The sequence below is a fragment of the Bombina bombina genome, chromosome 3 (genome assembly GCF_027579735.1).
Source record: "Bombina bombina isolate aBomBom1 chromosome 3, aBomBom1.pri, whole genome shotgun sequence".
In the NCBI taxonomy this organism is placed as follows: domain Eukaryota; kingdom Metazoa; phylum Chordata; class Amphibia; order Anura; family Bombinatoridae; genus Bombina; species Bombina bombina.
Genome location: NC_069501.1, coordinates 1,028,941,007 through 1,028,963,494, shown reverse-complemented (window position 1 = coordinate 1,028,963,494; position 22,488 = coordinate 1,028,941,007). Strand labels below are relative to the sequence as shown.

At 38.0% G+C, this 22,488-nt stretch overlaps 1 protein-coding gene across 3 annotated transcripts in view; it reads left to right on the top strand.

Moving 5' to 3' along the window:
• The window catches only part of SMAGP (small cell adhesion glycoprotein), a 190,960-nt gene that overhangs the window by 23,632 nt on the left and 144,840 nt on the right, over positions 1–22,488 (top strand). Inside the window, exon 1 of one of the 3 annotated variants that reach the window (XM_053708226.1) lies at positions 4,172–4,258. The exons of the other annotated variants lie outside the window; for them this stretch is intronic. The gene's annotated coding sequence lies outside the window, so the exon portion shown is untranslated. Of the gene's footprint in view, positions 1–4,171; positions 4,259–22,488 lie in introns of those variants that run through there. 3 annotated transcript variants of the gene reach the window in all.

Genomic DNA, 22,488 nt, shown 5'->3' with positions numbered 1-22,488 from the left:
AACTTTCTAATTTACTCCTATTATCAAATTTTCTTCATTCTCTTGGTATCTTTATTTGAAATGCAAGAATGTAAGTTTAGATGCCGGCCCATTTTTGGTGAACAACCTGGGTTGTCCTTGCTGATTGGTGGATAATTCATCCACCAATAAAAAAGTGCTGTCCAGAGTACTGAAACCAAAAAAAAGCTTAGATGCCTTCTTTTTCAAATAATGATAGCAAGAGAACGAAGAAAATTGAAAAATAGGAGTAATTAGAAAGTTGCTTAAAATTTCATTCTCAATCTGAATCACAAAAGAAAAATTTTGGTTACAGTGTCCCTTTAAAGGGCCACCCTTTAGACAACTGTAAAGAAAAATAGGTTTGCATGACGCTCTATCTATTCAAACGTCAATTAAAATGTCTAATAAATGGTCTTCTAAAAACAACTCAAAGTATTCTTTAAATGCAATCTTCTAAAAAGAAGTGATTTAATTAAAAGAAACAAATGGGACATGGGACATGGTAAAGGTATATAAACTAAGTAGTTATATTTAATGGAAAACATTGCAATATGCATTCATCATTTTAAAAGGATGTTACTTGTTTTATAACTTTGTTTGCCAAAGTTCATAGCTCCACTAGGGGCGGTGGTTGCTACAGGAAGGCAAATGAGCAGCATTTCCTTTGAAGTGTTTCTAGAAGACATCTGCTCTAGCTGTAGTCTGTCCATTGCCCATGCTCAGTAAAGGGGTTTTGCTGCAAAAAATATGCAACAGTAGAACTTAAGTTCTCCAATGTCTGCTTGCTTATCTAGCAGTAGGCAGTGGTTAATATCCAAGTGCTCATTTAGCAAGAAAACAAGTATGTTTGCTGCAGATTAAGGTAAGGTTGCAGCATACTCTATATCCTGTCCTCTGCTTTTTTGCATTTTTCCCACCTTATTTGATCACCCACCAGAAGTACCTAAATGCACACATTTTTAGTTCCACTTTCTGCTGGGACTACTAAAATGATGGCACATATTCTTAGCCCTGCTTTTTACTGGGGCTTGTAAAAACTAGTGCAGAGGGCTACATTGATGGACATCTGTGTTTTAGATTACATCGGCATATTACAACAATCTATAACACAATCACCAACGTATTTGCTATTATTTGATTACAAAATAGTAATGATGATGTTATTAAATGTGAAATATCAAACAAAGACTTTATGCTACGTGTAATACTGGATACGAAATTCAACATGTGAGAGGCTAGTAGGAATTATTTTAAGGACCAGTAAATACAGTAGATTTGCATAATAAACAAATACATGATAAAAAGACAATTGCAATAGTACTTAGTCTGAACTTAAAATGGGTAGTAGATATTTTTTTTAACAAATTTCAAAGTTATATCTATTTCCCCTCCTCTTGTATCATGTGACAACCATCAGCCAATTGCAAATGCATATATGTATAGTCTGAATTCTTGCACATACTCAGTAGGAGCTGGTGACTCAAAAAGTGTCGACTGTGCACATTTTGCTAATGGAAAAAATTGGAAAGCTGTTTAAAATTGCTTGCTCTATCTGAATCATGAAAGCTTAAAAAGGCACAGTCTACTCCATAATTGTTATTGTTTAAAAAGATAAATAATCCCTTTATTGACCATTCTCCAGTTTTGCATAACTAACACTGTTATATTAATACACTTTTTACCTCTGAGATTACATTGCATCTAAGCCTCTGCAGACTGCCTCCTTATTTTAGTTATTTTGACAGACTTGCATTTTAGCCAATCAGTGCTGACTCCTAGGTAACTTTATGTGCATGAGCACAATGTTATCTATATGGCACACATGAACTAATGTCCTCATACGCTGTGAAAACTGTCAAAATGCCCTGAGATAAGAGGTTGGCCTTTAAGGGTTTTTCCGAAATGAGCATATGAGCCTTCCTAGGTTTAGCTTTCAACAAATACCAAACAAAGCAAATTTTATGCTAAAAGTAAATTGGAAAGTTGTTTAAAATTGCATGCCCTATCTGAATCATGAAAGTTTAATTTTGACTACTGTCCCTTTAATTTTGACTTGAGTGTCCCTTTAAGGTAAATCAAGGTCAGCATAAACAAATATTTTGAATCAGTATTTGTGATAAACACTTCTTTGAGATTTGGCACATAGCTACACAACTCAAATTGTTGTTGAAAAGGTTCACATTTCAAAACAAGGTGGATATGGATATGTAATCGTTTACTGTTACAACATAAAATATGTTGAACTAATAAATTGAAAATGTATCGTCATTAGGTTTAAAATGAAAGGATAAAAATACACCTAATTAGATCATTTACCTCTCTCTTGGCCTGTTAGAACTATTAACATATAGAAGCAGCCTGAATTCCACATTTATGGTTGCTGACAGCTTTAAGAATTGGGGGATTCTACAACAAATAATTTTGGGGCACCTATCAGCCCCCACCTCTAAGTTGTAATTATTTTTTGTGTTTTTCTATATTTTCTATATTTTACACTTAGATTTTTGCTTCCTTCTATACCACAATTAATTTTATTTAACTTGCTTACTTTTACCTTTATTTCACTTTGCCTGTATTATTTTATTAAAGAAAGCATTATTGCAGGGATAATCTTTCAGCCTTATGCATATTCATGAGTAATGTACTATTTTTTTGCATGTTTATCTCTCACCTGACAATGCCTCTGTTACTCTGAAACGTTGTGTTTAGTTTTGCTAAAATAATCCCCTCTGCTTAGAACAAACTTGATTGTTTCAGGATAATTTTTGTCTGCTTGTACAGTGTATGCTGCTCTTCCAAGTTCAATTGTACATCTCACTGCATTTTTAATTGTGATTTTAACCACAGATACACTAAACAAATTAAATAAATGCTTGTTTTTAAAAAAATAATAATAATAAAAATAGGTTATGCATAATGCAAAGCTTTTAAAGTGCAAGTATTTGAGTAATATTACACTCTTTTAAAGTTTAAAGGTATTTAATTTGTATATGTTTGGTGGGGTATTAACATCAAGCACCACCCAATCACTTGCAATACCAGAAACAAGGTACTTATTATTGAAGAGGGGGAGGGGAGCTAATTGAGTCCATTTGCTACCTGGAGGGACACTGTAAGTATGAAAGAAGGGAAGCTACTGTGTTCATTGGAGTCATATGACCTTGGATGTAGATGATGATTGTGAAGGTGATCACATACAACAGTAGACAATCATTAGTGAGATCATTTGTAGAACAGACAGAAGCCATTACAGACAACCCCTTGGTTTTTCCATCAAGGAATTCTGTATTTTAAATAAGGTGGCATGTGAACCAATAACACATGCAGGTGATCACATGGTATTCACCTGCACCACTTGGTTGGTACCTTTCATTGGGTGGGTTTTCTCCATTCACAATACAGAGGAAATATTAACCCAATCTGAAAGGAGGTGGGTCTTACATTTCTAGTAAGTTGTTTTGTGAAAGAAAGCATGAGCCAAGCACAATATTCCTCATACAAAAAGATTAAATTAATACTTGAACAATCAGTCAGTGCAATTCAAATGACAATCACCTTTCTAGCACAATACAGGGGAAGCCATTGTTCAGCTGAATGGACAAAAATACATTTTTTTGTGTTGGGGCTCACAGATCCTAAATACATTTATGGCATCCAAAATGTGAATTGACATTTATATGAAACTTAATAGTTATTGGTGTGTTTTTCCCTGTGCTAATAGTGTTTGGTTTGGGATAAATAAATATGTATCTCTGGTAATATGATTGGCACATTGCTGCATAATATTACTAGGCAGATATTGTCATGTGTGCATAGCAAACAGCTCCAAATAAAGCAAGTGAATCATTGCACATTTTTTAGTTTTTCCATAAGCTTAGCGTGCATTTTTATTTGGGTGTGGGTAAAAACCTCTCATTCACTTTATCTAGTTCACACTTTATTAAACTGTTTGCCTTACATACTGTGGTAGCTTCTAAAATGAAATTATTTTATATTTATTTTTTGTTATATTATGTGCACGTAATGAATAATATATATACTATAATGTGACTGTTATGCGAAGACAACTAAACCCTCGGCTCTAAAACACATAAGTCTACAATCACATTATTTTGGCGTTCTGACTGCAGCCAAATAGTTAATACAGGGTGTGGCTGGAAAAGCTACTGCGCTCACCTCCCCTGCACCTGCATCCAGCAGCTTGTGTACGTTAATACTACGGTCTGAGTTTACACAGGAAGTGAGCAGACACCGACTGGTGAGTGATATTTTTGGGCAGCGGAGAATTGCAATCATATATCATATCCTGCTGGGCGCGGGAGGGTCCGGAAAGCACTGAGCAGTTGACTAAGTTCGGGTGTTTGTGATTTGCACCGCAAATTGGGTTGATGCGTCTGACTTACGCTTCCCGTAACAGGGATGTCATTAGCGTGTCCCTACGCATAGTAAAGCGTATTTGCCGTTGTCTCAACGTTTGTTAAGGGAGTAACAATGCTTGGTTACTATTTAGTAAGCAACTGTGGCGTTTCTCCCTAACTTGTATATTATATGGCTTTGCTTAGGTACTTCCCTAGTAAACAACTGTGACGTTTCTCCCTACCTTGTATATTATTTGGATTTTTCTGACTTGTTTTTAATGTTATTTAGAGTTATCTTGAGTTCTGATGTATTTGGTAGCTTCACGAAAATATTTTTTTTAATCTGCTTTGCTATTCCTTGGTGATGTCTGAGGTACTCCACCTGCTTCCTGCATAAATTGCAACAAATGAGGTGTTCATTTAAAAGCCTAACCTAGGTGAGGTCAGAGGAAACGACTTCCCAAGTGAGTCATTTTGTAGCTTCATGCTAAACAAAAAAGTTGCTCCTTTTTATTAGCTTAGCTTACATCTTAAAGGGATAGAAAGGTCAACATTGAAATTTGAATGGGTGCATTTGTGCAAAATACTTCCATTAGCAAAAGTGCTTCTAGTAAACAATATTTCCCCCCCCCCACAGCATACACACATATCCAATGAAGTCCCCATGCACTAGCATTCAAGCTTAAAGGGACAGTCTAGTATAAATTAAACTTTTATTATTCAGATGGGACTTTTAATTTTAATCAACTTTCCAATTTACTTATCAAATTTGCCTTTTTCTCTTGGTATTCTTAGTTTAAACTAAACATAGGTAAGCTCATATGCTAATTTCTAAGCCTTGAGGGCTGCCTATATCACATGCTTTTTAAATCTCTTTTCAACACAAAGACCAGAAAGTACATGTGGGCCATATAGATAACACTGTTCAGCGCACAGGGGGTTATTTAAAGGGACACTCAATCAAAATTAAACTGTCATGATTCAGATAGAGCATGCCATTTTAAACCAACTTTCCAATTTACCTTCCATTAACTAAATGTGCACTGTCTTTTTAAATATAAACATTTTGAGTCACCAGCTCCTACTGAGCATGTGCAAGAATAAGTGTGTATGCACTTGTGAATGGCTGATAGCTGTCACATGGTACGTGTATGCATTTGTGATTGGCTGATGGCTGTCGCATGGTACAGGGGGAGTGGAAAAAGACAACTTTTAAAATGGTCAGAAAACAAATCTACTCGTGAAGTTCACACTAAGTGCTATTGCATTGTTATCTTGCATTTGTTGATTATGCAAATCTGTGTCCTTTAAGATTCAGCACAAAACAATGCTAAATGCAAGACGATAATAAACAGTCACAGTCATGTGATCAGGTGGGCTGGAGAAGGTTCCTAGATACAGGTAATCACAGAGGTAAAAAGTATATTAATATATAACGGTGTTGGTTATGCAAAACTGGGGAATGGGTTAATAAAGGGATTATCTTTTAAAACAATAACAACTTCTATGGTAGACTGTCCCTTTAAGGGACAGTTCACCCAAAAATGTTCTCCCCTTTAAATTATTCCTGTTGATCCATCTTACCTGCTAGAGTGTATTAAATTGTTTACAAGTAGCTCCTTTACTCCTATTTCAGCATTTGAAATAGCTGATTTAGCCTGTGGTATCCCCACCTATACTGAAAGTTTTGATACTGGAGTATATGCTATTGACAAGCCTAAGTAAACACAGCCAGTAGAATAAGTTACACTCTCAGTGAGTTGCAGTATAGTCAAGTAATAACATAATTTCCATTGTTCTCTCTATGTATTGAGCTTTGGTGTTCCATACAAATATAAGATAAGGAAGCAAGTCTCTGAACACAAAGTTATAACATAATGAGATCTGATATTACCTTTTAAGTTCAACCAATTGCAATAGGCTGTGGTTTCAAAGCACAAAACCAGCTACTTCTTATACACGAACCTGGAAATGCAAGTTATCAAATATTTTATACTCTGCAGCTGGTATAACAAGTCATTGAAAATACATTAATGGAAAAACAATTTTACAGTGTACTGTCCCTTTAACACCTCAGAGAGCTGGCATTAGTGTATTGCTTCTGGAAACATAATGAGTCATACAAGCTACTGGTGACTCTCTTAAGCCGCGTTCGGCATATCAGTATATGGCCGGGTTATAACACAATATATTTAATAATTATCCTTTAAACTGAACCCTCAATCATGTATATACTAGAAACCATAACATTAATATAAATTCCTAAGTTCTTTTTATTAGTTAATATTTATAGACACATTGAAATATATTTGTAGGAACCAGAATATGAATCTATACTATACACATTTAAAACTATTAAAATATGCTATGCAAAGTTCATAAAAGTTGCCTTATTCACAATAGTCTCCTAAATCAGAGTTGCATTTAAAATATCGCAATGAGACTAAGGTATAAGTCACTAACATTCAGACTGGTACAATTTCAACAGTGCTTAGTTAAACAATACTACCAATAACTCCTTGTTTCATCTCAGAAGACAGATACAGTAAATTTTTGCTATCATGAGAAAAGGCAGTCAGCTTGCTCAGAATGATTGTATTTCGAACGCGCCCCAGCAGTAGTTATCACTCAAAGTTAGCAGCCTGTCTCCTCTTTCCCTCTCTTGCTTTTACTTATATAAGTTTTCACTCATTTATGAAACCATGTGGGTGGCCCTACGGGAACTGACCATCCCATTGGTTACCTGGGAAGTCTATTTGGATTGGCCCTTGGCTTGGCAAGGTCACCATGGAAACGCATCTTTTAACATTTAAGTTCCTTGACTGTCATACTGGATTCTGGCCATCGGGTGGCAGCAGAAAACACAGCAATACATTTACTATCCAACATTTTTAACAATTCAATATTTCTATGGAATGTTTATTCATTAGACCATAACTTCCTGCATCAATCACACCCAATATTAATTATAGATGGGGTAGTATCATATAATTTTTCTGATTATTTTGCTATGAAACATCGTGTCTTTAACATTATATTATATTAAAGCAATGTATGCTGCTAATCTGAAATTAATGGCATTTATACATCTGTTTTTTACATATATATATATATATATATATATATATATATATATATATATATATACAATTACATCATGTTTTACATTTCTAACAAATTCTGCATGCATGAATCTTGTCTATGGTCCATCTGAAATAGAAATAAGTGTTATTAATCGTTTCTTTTTAGGTCTACAAATATTCTTAAAAACACATGCTAAGACCTTTTTATGCTTTCAAAATATATATATATATAATTTCAAACATGGGATTATTACAATTTCCATTCAATCTATTACAGATTTGAATTTATTTTTCATATATATATTATATATATATATATATATATTCAATACAGCAATTACCCCTTTAATGTAATATGTCCCGGCTCTATATATATATATATATATATATATATATATATATATATATATATATATAGTGTGTTATTTGAATTATTTCAAACATAACACATGAAAAAGTGGCCCTCATTCCTTTTGCACAATGTATTTATTTTTATGTTGTCTGAATATATTCTTATTTTCTTTGTTACACAGAGACTTTAAATGCCAATCTGTCTGTTCTCTGTACATTGGGAACTCCATAGGAGATAATTTGCACATAGGTGATACAATAATTTCTTCTTTCCCTATGAATCTCATTAGACCCTCAAGGTGGAGATTCCAGACATTTCGTCTTCACTCACTGTATGGGGTAAAGAATGTTCTGAAGTTTGCACTTCCAATTAAAGAGCAAATGTTTTATTTTGAAGTTTTTAAAAAGGGTTGATGGCCCTTGTTTGTCAATTTCGGTTTTGCCCGCTACAGGGCTGTTGGCTTCAAAGACTTTGTTATCTTAAGCCATAAAAACTCTATAGTTAACTATAGTTAAATAAACAAGCAATCTTTCAAAAAGAAATGACCATAAGTTAATTAGAGCAAATGTTTTCTCTATAAGGTTACTTGAAAACATTTATTTGTTCTACAAACAATCCATTTGATGAGAGAGAGGGGGTTGGTTTCTAACCAGTGTTCATTTGTAGCTTTTAGAATTTAAATGAATTATTTGATGTACACATCCACAGACCTATTAAATAATAACAAGCATACCTGTATATATTATTTAATAATATTTCAAATACCTTGACAATATATATATATATATATATATATATATATATATATATATATATATTCTCTATGTTTTGCAAAGATAAATTACTTAGCATTTATGATTTGTTTAAACAATACACAGGCTATAAATACAAGGGTTAAAATACAATTTATTCCTTTAAGTCCTGCTACCTACAGCAACAATGGATGTTGGTTTTAAATATTTTGCATTCAAAAAGGCAAAGCTAAAACTCTTTAGGACTATGAATATAATTCTAAAATATAAATAATGCTCTTTAAGTCTATCAGTTGTAATTTAACTGCAGTGACTATGCATATATTTTTGTTTTAAAATATTACCTGTAATTAGCAACCTTTTTATACTGTACCCAAAATGACCAAAATCGATAATGCAATTTCCAAAAACTTTCTTGTTTCACCTCCAGAAGACAAATAGTATATTTTGCAATCAATGAGAAAAGGTAGCCAGCTTTGCTAGAATGATTGTATTTCAAACGCCCAGCAGCCTCTTTTTTTTCTATCTTGCATTAGCTTATATATGTTTTCATCATTGGTGAGGATTATGGGAGGCCCTTTACGGAAACTGATCATCTCATTTTTCACCTGGGAAGCATCTCTCTGATTGTCCCTAAGCGATACATTGTTACTATGGAAACGCATCTTTTGACTGATATACTGGATTCTGGCCATCGGGGGGCAACATGACAAACTGATTCATTTAACCATTCCTAGACCGTAAAAACATTTCTTTAAAATGTGTATTTTAAAAATGCTATCATTTCTTTATATTACTGAATTACATGTTCAAATGTACTGTATTATGTCACATTATTTATTCTGATTATTTTAAATATGAAAAATCAGTATTTCTAATATCATATTACATCAAAGTAATTTATACTGCCAAACTATTCCAAAATTAATAGCATTTAAAATCCTGATATATATATATATATATATATATATATATATATATATATATATATATATATATATTTATATATATACACACAGTAAAGTGTTTTTTTTATATAAGACCAGTGAGTGTCTCTTTTTACTATTTTTTTGCTATTTAAGAGTATAATTTAAAACGTGTTTTTTGCTGGTCAAACTTTCATTGCTTCAATACACAGGCAGGGGTAATTAACAAGTCTATGCTAATCACTATGCAGTCAGAATTTTACTTGCTTATCTCGCTTATGCCCAGAATGTCATCTCCATACATTCCCTGTTTGCTACCCCCTGCAGGGCTGTGAGCTTCAAAAGCTATGTTAATCAGGAAAAAGGGTCTCATATCTGATTTCATATCCTGAGTATATAGCTAATTTAGATTGACCATCTCTTATTGAAGTTTTTGCCTTTTTAAATGGTTTAATGGTCCTTTCCTAATTCAAGCTATAAACCTCTGCTCTTCCTCCAAGATAACTTTTACAACATTTCTTTTTAAGTGACTTTGTATAATCAACAGAAATGGGGGGATGATTGAATATGGGCTTCAAAGCATTTAATGTCTTAAAAATGAATGAATCATTTGGTGCTGACAGCCAAATATATAATATATAAATCTTCACATATACCTTGACAGGCAAACGCTGGGAAACGTCACGGTTTTTGGAGCGTTAAGAAAAACGCTCCCAAGCCGAGTCATAGGAAGCTGAAATGCTCAGACGCTTGATCTTCTCACTCCCAGCATTACCAGCAAGCTGGAAGTGCTGGGACTGATGTCATCTGAGCGTTCAGTGAACGCCCAGCACCTCGCCTGAAAGCCTTCCCCGAATGCTCCAAGCGAGGCTGGGCTTGCTGGAGGCGCTTGCCGAAAGTTGCTTGAGAAGGTGTTTTGTTGGAATTCTGGTGCAAGGCCCTCAAGATATGTGCGTTGCTGCAGAAAAACGTTTACTAGAAGCATTTTTGGAAGTATATTGCAAAAAGTTTCTATTTTAAATTGAAATTCATCCATGCACACGTAACTTTTTACATTTAATCTCTTTAAAGACCCCTGCCAAAGAGTTTGAAGGAACAAAAAAAAAAAAAGGTAAAAATTGAAGTGATCTGCCCAACCTACCTTGCTGCACACCAGGGAAATCTTTCTGTGGTAGCGTCTGCATTTCATTTAATACCCTTTAATTATAGCTGAAAGGTGAGCTAGGCTGTTGCTTTAGGACACAGCTGTTGGGAGGAGGGTTATGGCTTTAGTTGTGAAAGGTTTTTCTTGCTGTAGATCATGAAAGTTGCTGCAGAACTACTCACAGCCCTGTTTCCCAAATCCAGTCTTTAGGACTTTTAATAGGCCAGGTAATTATTATATCTAAACTAGAGCACAGGTGAAATAATCAGCTGTTAGGTGATGCTGATTACCTGTGATCTAGTTCAGATATAATGTATATCTGGCCTGTTAAGGGTTTTGAGGACTGGAATTGGGGGGAAACGCTGACTTACGGCCTTTGCACCACTTGCCTTTTATGCAGGGGCGGAGCTACCATTGGTGTAGCAGGTGCAGTGGCTCCAGGGCCCAGGTACTGAAGTGGCTCATATCAACCAGTCTATACATAGGCATGTGCAGAATATGTACAATTCTAATGCAGGGAAGACTTTTATTAGTGCAGGTTGTAGGTTCATCTATCTATTAAAATCATTATACAGAGCAGCATGAATATTATTACTGTTCCTTACTACAGAGTTACTTTGTGGGGGGCAAAAAATGTTTGCACCAGGGCCCTCTGTTAAGTAGGTCCGCTACTGCTTCTATGCTTTCCTATTCAGCACCGATTATCCTTCATCCTGTATAACAAGGTGCTTACCCCTCTTGTTTCTTGGCACTTTCTCCCTCTGCCAATCGGCACCATCTATTCCTTCTCTGGCTTGAATCATTTCTTTTCACACAGCACTCTTGGACCATGTGCAACAATAGAGCTGGTCCTGTGAAATAACAAGGTTATATAGTTCTTTATAGATGTGATACAGCATTTACCAATATCTTGCATATTATGCACCAGGCACCGTATTAAAGTGATGGTAAACTAAGTGTTATAAGACATTAAATATGAAATTCTTGTGTTAAAAACACACCTGAAAGGGTTAAAAAGTTTCCGTCTTTTATTATACTAATCCAACCGTTGACGGCCCCCTGTGCAGATTTCCCTCCCCCCCCCCCCCCCCCCCCCCCACCAAGCGGTGATGTATTCATTGCTCATCAAAAGTTCATTGCCATCTGTATATAGAATTAATGAATGAGGATTTCTGGATATGGAACCCACATTTTCTTTCATGATTCAGATAGAGCATGCAATTTAAGCAACTTTCTAATTTACTCAGATTATCAAATTTTCTTCATTCTCTTGCTATCTTTTTTTGAAAAGCAAGAACGTAAGTTTAGATGCCGGCCCATTTTTGGTTCACAACCTGCCTTGTTCTTGCTGATTGGTAGATACATGTCAGCCACCATTAACCCCTTAATGACCGAGGACGTGCAGGGTACGTCCTCTTAAAAAAGTCACTTAACGACCAAGGACGTACCCTGCACGTCCTCGGTTTGGAAAGCAGCTGGAAGCGATCCTGATCACTTCCAGCTGTTTTCCGGTTATTGCAGGATGCCTCGATATTGAGGCATCCTGCAATAACATTTTTTACCCCTCCGGTGCAGAGAGAGCCACTCTGTGGCCCTCTCTGCACCGGACAGCGATGGCCGCATTCGTTGGTGGGTGGGAGCTGAAGTGGGAGGTGGGTGGGCGGCCATCGATGGCTTCTTAGTCAGAGAGGGGGGCGGTATCGCCGGGGGCGCGCGCGTGCACGGGGCGGGAGCGGGTGGGAACCGCTACACTACAGAAAAAAGTTACAAGTAAATTGTAAAAAAATTATAATAAACTTATTTTTTTTAAAGCATCTAAGGGATCAGGAAGGGGTGGGGGGTTGGTATTGGGGGGGGGGGGGAAGCTACACTACAGAAAAGGGACATTTTTTTAATAGTAACAGCATATTTTTCACTAAAATGGGTACTGGCAGACAGCTGCCAGTACCCAAGATGGCGCACATTAAGTCAGAGGGGGAGGGTTAGAGAGCTGTTTGGTGGGGGATCAGTGAGGTTGGGGGCTAAGGGGGATCCTACACATAAGCATATGTAAATATGCTAAAAAAATGCACAAAAAAGCCAAAATGTTCCTTTTATTTTAGTACTGGCAGAGTTTCTGCCAGTACTTAAGATGGTGGGGACATTTGTGGGGTAGGGGAGGGAAGAGAGATGTTTGGGAGGGATCAGGGGGTCTGATGTTTCAGGTGGGAGGCTGATCTCTACACTAAAGCTAAAATTAACCCTACAAGCTACCTAATTAACCCCTTCACTGCTAGCCATAATACACGTGTGATGCGCAGCGCCATTTAGCAGCATTCTAATTACCAAAAAGCAACGCCAAAGTCATATTTCTGAACAAAGGGGATCCCAGAGAAGCATTTACAACCATTTGTGCCATAATTGCACAAGCTGTTTGTAAATGATTTCAGTGAGAAACCTAAAATTGTGAAAAATTTAACGTTTTTTTTTAATTTGATCGCATTTGGCGGTGAAATGGTGGCATGAAATATACCAAAATGGGCCTAGATTAATACTTTGGGATGTCTTCTAAAAAAAAATATATACATGTCAAGGGATATTCAGGTATTCCTGACAGATATCAGGGTTCTAATGTAACTAGCGCTAATTTTGAAAAAAAATGGTTTGAAAATAGCAAAGTGCTACTTGTATTTATGGCCCTATAAGTTACAAAAAAGCAAAGAAGATGTAAACATTGGGTATTTCTAAACTCAGGACAAAATTTAGAAACTATTTAGCATGGGTGTTTTTTGGTGGTTGTAGATGTGTAACAGATTTTGGGGTTCAAAGTTAGAAAAAGTGTGTTTTTTTTTCCATTTTTCCTCATATTTTATAAATTATTTTATAGTAAATGATAAGATATGATGAAAATAATGGTATTTTTAGAAAGTCCATTTAATGGTGAGAAAAACGGTATATAATATGTGTGGGTACAGTAAATGAGTAAGAGGAAAATTTCAGCTAAACACAAACACCGCAGAAATGTAAAAATAGCCTTGGTCCCAAACGGACAGAAAATGGAAAAGTGTTCTGGTCACTAAGGGGTTAAACAAGTGCTGTCCAGGTCACTGAACCAAAAATTGTCTGGTCCTTAGCTTAGATGCCTTCTTTTTTTTTTATAAAGATAGCAAGAGAACGAAGAAAATTTGATAATAGGAGTAAATTAGAAAGTTGCTTAAAATGGCATGCTCTATCTGCATCATGAAAGTAACTATTTGGGTTTAGTGTCCCTTTTTAAAGCTGCAACTAAAAAAACTCATCACTTCACAGTAGCAATAGAAGACAACTCCTTATTTGAGAGGGGAGTGTCTCCCTATTATTACATAGGTCAAGGTTGTGGTTTTTTTTTGTTTGTTCTTCTTCTAAATAGCCAACATTGAACATTGCAGCAACTTCCAGCCTCATTTGCTTTTGTGGCACGGTTCATAGCTTCTTCTTTCTCTGCAAAATACGTTATTTACGAGTTTCTAAAAGGACCATAAAACTCAACTTTTTTTTCCATAATCCAAACAGAAGATGCAATTTTAAACAACTTTCCAATTGACTTCTATTATCTTATTTACTTTGCCTTGACATCCTTTGTTGAAAAGCATACCTAGGTAGGTTTAGGAGCAGCAATGCACTCCTGGAAGCAAGCTCTTGATTTGTGCTCCCTGTAATTGTCTCACACAATGCGTTCAGCTAGCTCCCAGTACTGCATTGCTGCACCTTCAACATAGCATACCAAGAGAACAAAGCGAATGTGATAATATAAGTAACCTGAAAAGATGTTTAAAATTGTATGCTCTGTCTGAATCATGAAATAAATATTAGCTTTTTTTGTCCCTTTTAATAAACGAGGGGGAGGGTGTAAATTTACAAGACCTTTCTATATCCTATGTATAGAATCCAACATTTTGATGTTTTGGGAAAGTTAATTAGCAACATACTTGTGTTTACCATGTGTGCTATAGAAAATGTAAGAAATAAATAAATATGAACAAGGTGTAATGGTGTTTTATACTAGTGAGAGTACTGTGAATTTACAAAGCCACCCTAAACTTTTCTAGATGCACCTTCTCCCCACCAATGTGTCTTTAAATGTAGCCATGCCACAAAACGTCCAACACCCATGTAGCCATGCCACAAAACGTCCAACACCCCAGGACTGCCTGAGGAACACCAACAGCCAAGTCCATATCTGAGCTGTGATTCTGACTTTCATCAAAAGCATTTATTTGCCCCATTAATTTTGTTACTAAAACTGATGCTGATTTGTATCCAAACGTATTAAAATTAAGACATCTGAGAACTCTGGCTAACCATAACAGTACTTGTCAGTCATACGTTATAGGCAAATATTAAATTCATTAACAATAGCAAGCCAATAATAATATATATTATTAAAGTAAGTGTGCAATAATAAAACAATTGTATAGGCAAGTCATTATCAAACTACAATAAGGCAACAAATGTAATTATGCAACTCTTAGTATAATTATGAGCAATAGAAAGTACATTTAATTTACTAGTGGCTGTGTAGTTAGAAATTTACCCTTGATTTAGAAAAAAAACTGCTTTTATAAGATATATTTAGAAACATTACTGATGTGCTGTAAAAAAATTTTTTTTTGTATAATCGGTAATACTAAATTTTGAAATGTATACAATTTAGCTATAATTAATAGATTATGAAAATAAATTTTCTCTCTCTGTGTGTGTGTATATATATATATATATATATATCTATAAATGTGTGATTATGGAACCAGTATTATAGATAGTTTCTATCCTTACCTTTATTTATTTATTTTTAAAACAAGTTGCAATCTAGGCTTTTACTTGGGCACTTCTGAATTATATCTATGGGCACTGAAAAGAACTGTGATTTAGAAATATTATATTCCAAATAATTTATTTTTTAAAAAGTCGCTATATTTTTGATTAATGAAAATTCTTCTTTATAAGAGCAACAAAAATAAATATTTTATTCCATCACAGCAAATGTTTGTTTCTTTTACAAGATATGACGAGTCCACGGATTTCATCCTTGCTTATGGGATATCGCCTCCTGGTCAGCAGGAGGAGGCAAAGAGCTCCACATCAGAGCTGCATAAATAGCTCCTCCCTTTCCCCCCCCAACCCAGTCATTCTCTTTGCCTGTGTTAGTGATAGGAAGAGGTAAAGTGAGGTGTTTAGATTCTTCAATCAAGAGTTTTTTTATTTTTAAATGGTGCTAATGTGTACTGTTTTACTATAGAGCAGCCTCTGCAGTTATAGCCTTAGGGCTATGGGAACTGGTGGGGTTTTAGCCTTGCTGCGCCTCCCATTAATGTGCTGGACTTAGAGAAATTTAACTAAGACCCCTCTATCTTCACAGGACCTCAGGAGGAAGAGTGGACCTCTTGACACTGAGTTTTCATGCTGTTCCTCAGCATGGAGGTAGGTGCAGTTTTGTTTTACTTCTGGGGCTCTTCAGCATATCCCAGATTTAACTGTACTTTATTTTTGCTATCAGGGGCTACGTGTAATTAGGGCTTCCCTGCTACAATATGTTACTCCTCATCCAGATACAAGAGTATGAGATCTAACGTTTATTCCCCTAATGTTCTGAGAGAGACTAGAAGTGTTGGGGTATGATGGTGCTAGACACTGTATAATATGTGGGCAGTTCTGGTTGCGGTGACAATATGGGCTTATAAGGCTGACGCTGGGGTACATACCGGAGGTCAGGTTTTTTTAACTTTATTAAGACTCCGGTAAATGGCGGTTCTCAGTTTGTTTTTTGAGGAGCTTATATTTACGCCCACAATGGGCGGGGCTTGATGTTCACACGCTTCCGCGCAGTTACTTTCTCCATTGGTTCCATCTGGCAGCATTCCTCACGGCCCCTAAGATCGCTTGTTGTGAGAGTTTACAAGTGACCTTAGGAGCGCCGTACGAGGGGTGATCGGGTCGAGCACGGGAAGGCAGGTAGGAGCCGCTGCGGCGAGGTGTCTGTTGTTTTTCATTTTTTTTTGGCCAGTTAGTCTAACGACACAAGGTGTGTTAAGTTAATTAAGAGCTTCTCTCTGTTTTTTGCCTATAAAGAGGTTAGTGCAGAGGGAGTATTTAAAGACACAGTAATATAGTCTCTATATGTATTACTGATTCTGACTCGACCAAGTTTGCTTGTGTTTTTCTGTTATCACAGTTTAACATGGATGACATTGAACAAAGTACATGTCCCATGTGTTTAGATGCCATTGTGGAACCCCCTGTTACACTTTGTCCCACATGTATTGAGGGCTTTACAGTGTAAAGAACAAATTTTCTTTAATAAAGATATATCTGATGAAATTCTTTCTCCCCAAGCGTCACAGCCTTTAATGCCCGCACAGGTGACGCCATGTTCTTCAATGGCGTCTGCTTCATTTACTCTGCAGGATATGGCTGCAGTTATGTCATCCACTCTTACAGAAGTTTTATCTAAGTTGCCAGTATTACAAGGCAAACGCGGCAGGACAGAGGCCCACGTGGTTCCTGCAACTTCTGATGCTTTAATAGCTATCTCCGATAAACCTTCCCAGGGCTCTGAATTGGGGGGTAGGGAGGCCCTGTCTGAGGGGGAACTGTCTGACTCAGGAAGTGCATTACCCCAGACAGAATTGGACATCATGTCCTTCAGATTTAAACTTGAACACCTCTGCCTTTTGCTACGAGAGGTTTTGGTGACGCTGGACGATTGTGACTCTATTGTGGTCCCTCCAGAGACATTGAGTAAGATGGACAAATACTTAGAGGTCCCTTCTTATTCCGATGTGTTTCCGGTTCCTAAGAGAATTTCAGAAATTATTACAAGGGAATGGGAGAGACCGTGTATCCTGTTCTCCCCTTCCCCTATTTTTAGAAAAATGTACCCTATAGCTGACACCGTTCGGGACTCTTGGCAGACGGTCCCTAAGGTGGAGGGAGCTATCTCTACCCTGGCTAAGTGTACGACTATCCCTATTGAGGACAGTTGTGTTTTCAAAGACCCTATGGATAAAAAGTTGGAGGGTCTTCTAAAAAAAGCTTTATATTCATCAAGGGTTTCTATTACAACCGACGGCCTGCATTGTAACAGTCACAACTGCGGCTGCCTTTTGGTTTGACACTCTAGAAGAGTCCCTTAAGACTGAGACTCCTTTTAGAAGAAATAATGGATAGAATTAAGGCCCTTAAACTGGCTAATTCTTTTATTACGGGTGCCGCCTTTCAGATCGCCAAATTAGCGGCTAATAATTCAGGATTTTCCATTTTAGCGCACAGAGGCTTATGGTTAAAATCTTGGTCTATGGATGTGTCCTCTAAATCAAAGCTCTTGGCGATACCTTTCAAGGGTAAGACCCTGTTTGGGCCTGACTTGAAGGAGATCATTTCTGACATTACGGTAGGTAAGGGTCACCTCCTTCCTCAGGATAAAACAGCTAAACAAAGACGACAGAATAATTTTCGTTCCTTTCAAAACTTCAAGGGAATCCCCTATTCCTTTTCTGTTAAACAGGAAGGGCATTTTTCTCAAGCCAAATCCACCTGGAAACCTAACTAGGGTTGGAACAATGGTAAACGACCCAAGAAGCCTGCTGCTGCTACCAAGACAACATGAAGGGGCGGCCCCCGATCCGGGACTGGATCTAGTAGGGGGCAGACTTTCTCTCTTTGTCCAAGCTTGGATAAGAGATGTTCAGGATCCCTGAACACTAGAAATTGTGTCTCAGGGGTATCAGTTGGAGTTAAAAAATTCCTCCCCAAGGGGAAGGTTCCTTCTTTCACGATTGTCTGTAGACCAGATAAAAAGAGAGGCGTTCTTACGTTGTGTAAAAGACCTCTCCACTATGGGAGTAATTTGTCCCGTTCCAATACAGGGGCAGGGGTTTTACTCAAATCTTTTTGTGGTTCCCAAAAAAGAGGGAACATTCCGACCCATTTTAGATCTCGAGTCTAAACAAGTTTCTCAGAGTCCCATCCTTCAAGATGGAGACTATTCGGACAATTCTTCCATTGATCCAGGAGGGTTAATATATGACTACCGTGGACTTAAAGGATGCATATCTGCATATTCCTATCCACAAAGATCATCACCAGTTCCTAAGGTTTGCCTTCCTGGACAAACATTTTCAGTTTGTGGCTCTTCCCTTCAGGCTGGCCACGGCACCAAGGATCTTCACAAAGGTTCTAGGGTCTCTGCTATCAGTTCTCAGACCATGGGGCATTGCAGTGGCGCCTTATCTGGACGATATTCTGATCTAGGCGTTGTCTTACCAACTGACAGTCTCATACCGACATGGTTCTGTCCTTTCTAAGGACTCACGGGTGGAAGGTGAATCTAGACAAGAGTTCCTTTCCTGGGAACTCTAATAGATTCTATATCCATGAAAATATTCTTGACGGAAGTCAAAGTTAAAGATTCTGAATACAGGCCGAGCCCTTCAGTCCAATCCTTGGCCATCAGTGGCTCAGTGCATGGAGGTAATTGGATTGATGGTGGCGGCAATGGACATCATTCTGTTTGCTCGTTTTCATCTCAGACCTCTACAACTGAGCATGCTCAGACAGTAGAATGGAGATTATGGAAATTTGTCTCCTCAGATAGATCTGGATCAGGAGACAAGAGATTCTCTTCTTTGGTGGTTATCACAGGATCATCTGTCCCAAGGGACGTGCTTCCGCAGACCCTCATGGGTGATAGTGACAATGGATGCCAGTCTATTAGGATGGGGTGCAGTCTGGAATTCCCTGAAGGCTCAGGGTGTGTGGACTCGGTCGGAGTCTCTACTTCCAATCAATATTCTGGAGTTGAGGGCAATATTCAATGCTCTTCAGGCTTGGCCTCAGTTGGCTTCGGCAAAGTTAATCCGATTTCAGTCGGACAACATCACGACTGTGGCCTACATCAATCATCAGGGAGGAACAAGGAGTTCCTTGGTGATGACAGAAGTATCCAAGATAATTCGGTGGGTGAAGGCTCACTCTTGTTATCTGTCAGCAATCTACATCCCAGGAGTAGACAACTGGGAAGCGGATTTTTTGAGCAGACAGACGTTTCATCCGGGGGAGTGGGAACTCCACCCGGAGGTCTTTGCTACCCTGATTCTCAGGTGGGGCAGACAGGAATTGGATTTAATGGCGTCTCGTCAGAATGTTAAGCTCCCAAGATACAGGTCCAGGGATCCTCAGGCCGAACAGATAGATGCCTTGGTCGTTCAACCTAGCTTATGAGTTTCCACCGTTTGCTCTCCTTCCCCGGGTGATTGCACGGATCAAACAGGAGAGGGCTTCAGTGATTCTAATCGCTCCTGCATGGCCTCGCAGGACTTGGTATGTCCTCTCTGCCGCCGTGGAAGCTTCCATTGAAGCAGGACCTTCTCATTCAGGGACCTTTCCATCATCCAAATCTAATTTCTCTGCAGCTGACTGCTTGGAGATTGAACGCTTGATTTTATCTAAGCGGGGTTCTCTGATGCGGTCATTGTTACCTTGATTCAGGCACGCAAGCCTGTTACTAGAAAAATTTACCATAAGATATGGCGTAAATATCTTTATTGGTGCGAATCCAAGGGCTACTCATGGAGTAGGGTTAGGATTCCAATGATAATGTGGGGAGTGGTATACACAAATGCACACCACACCCTTTAGGGTGCGCCTCCCAATTGCCAAAAAATCATATAAGGTAAGTAATCTAGAACCTAGACATAAAACAATGCACACAGTGACAAGGATATAACACCAGATCAATGAACTATACAGTAGGTATAAGTATGTTAAAGTCCATTCATCAAACGAGTCCCACTATCCGGCGGCAGCACTCTGTCAAAGGATGGTCGTCCTGATAGTTAGAAACTGCAAATAGAAGAACACAGAGGCGCCACCATGGCCCAGTACCACCAAAACAGAGAGAAAAGTATATAGAAGGCACTATATATACTCACAAACATCAAGCACCCAGATGGTGCTAGTGGAGCAGGCTGAAACTTCACAGTAGTCCAGCTCACTGATATGCCTCCAAACAGATCCAGTCGGTGTTCCTTGAGAGCCTAAGATCCTATGCCTAGAAAAGAGAAAGGCAAACCAACATGGCCTAATAATTAATTAAAGATTAATAAAATTAAAGATTTTTACTTTTATATACACTTGCTTGTGTGGTATTTTGACCCAATAATCTGTTGTGGGGATTTTTATACCCCTCCCCTATCAATCGTTATACTACTGGAAGTTGAGGATTACTTGCTGTGGTTTGTCTACTGGGCGACTTGTGGTTCCAGCTTGCTGATATTGCACCTGGAGGTGCTTTGTTTCCTGTGAGTATACCCATTAGGGCTATATTCTCCCTGGGCGCAAACAATACTAGGCCATGTTGGTTTGCCTTTCTCTTTTCTAGGCATAGGATCTTAGGCTCTCAAGGAACACCGACTGGATCTGTTTGGAGGCATATCAGTGAGCTGGACTACTGTGAAGTTTCAGCCTGCTCCACTAGCACCATCTGGGTGCTTGATGTTTGTGAGTATATATAGTGCCTTCTATATACTTTTCTCTCTGTTTTGGTGGTACTGGGCCATGGTGGCGCCTCTGTGTTCTTCTATTTGAGGGTTAGGATTCCCAGGATTTTATCTTTTCTCCAAGAAGGATTGGAGAAAGGGTTGTCGGCGAGTTCCTTAAAGGGACAGATTTCTGCTTTTGTCTATTTTGCTACACAAGCGTCTGGCAGATGTTCAATCTTTTTGTCAGGCCCTGACTAGAATCTGGCTTGTGTTTAGACCAATTGCTCCTCCTTGGAGTTTGAATTTAGTTCTTAATGTTCTTCAAGGGGTTCCGTTTGAACCTATGCATTCCATAGATATTAAGTTATTATCTTGGAAAGTTTTATTTTTGGTTGTTAGTTCTTCTGCTCGCAGAGTTTCTGAGCTTTCGGCATTGCAATGTGATTCTCTTTATCTTATTTTCCATTCTGATAAGGTGGTGGTACGTACCAAACCTGTTTTTCTTCCTAAGGTTGTTTCTAACAAAAATATTAATCAGGAAATTGTTGTTCCTTCCCTGTGTCCTAACCCTTCTTCTAAGAAGGAGCGTCTGTTACATAATTTAGACGTAGTCCGGGCCTTGAAGTTCTTGCCGGCGACTAATGATTTTCGTCAAACATCTTCATTATTTGTTGTTTTTGCTGGGAAACGTAGGGGTCAGAAAGCTACGGCTACCTCTCTTTCTTTTTGGCTGAAGAGTATCATCCGTGTTGCATATGAGACTGCTGGACAGCAGCCTCCAGAACGAATTATGGCTCATTCTACTAGGGCTGTGGCTTCTTCATGGGTATTTAAAAATGATGCTTCTGTTGAACAGATTTGCAAGGGTGCAACTTGTTCGTCTCTTCACACTTTTTCCAAATTTTACTAATGTGATACTTTTGCCTCGTCTGAGGCTGTTTTTGGGTGAAAGGTTCTTCAAGCAGTGGTGCCTTCCGTTTAGGTTCCTGTCTTGTCCCTCCCTTTCATCCGTGTCCTATAGCTTTGGTATTGTATCCCATAAGTAAGGATGAAATCCGTGGACTCGTCATATCTTGTAAAAGAAAAGGAAATTTATGCTTACCTGATAAATTTGTTTCTTTTACGCTATGACGAGTCCACGGCCCACCCTGTAGTTTTTTATAAAGACAGGTTTTTATTTTTGTTAAACTTCAGTCACCTCTGCTCCTTGGCTTTTCCTTTCTCTTCCTAACTTCGGTCGAATGACTGGGTTGGGGGGGGGGGGGGGGAGGAGCTATTTATGCAGCTCTGCTGTGGAGCTCTTTGCCTCCTCCTGCTGACCAGGAGGCGATATCCCATAAGTAAAGATGAAATCTGTGGACTCGTCATATCGTAAAA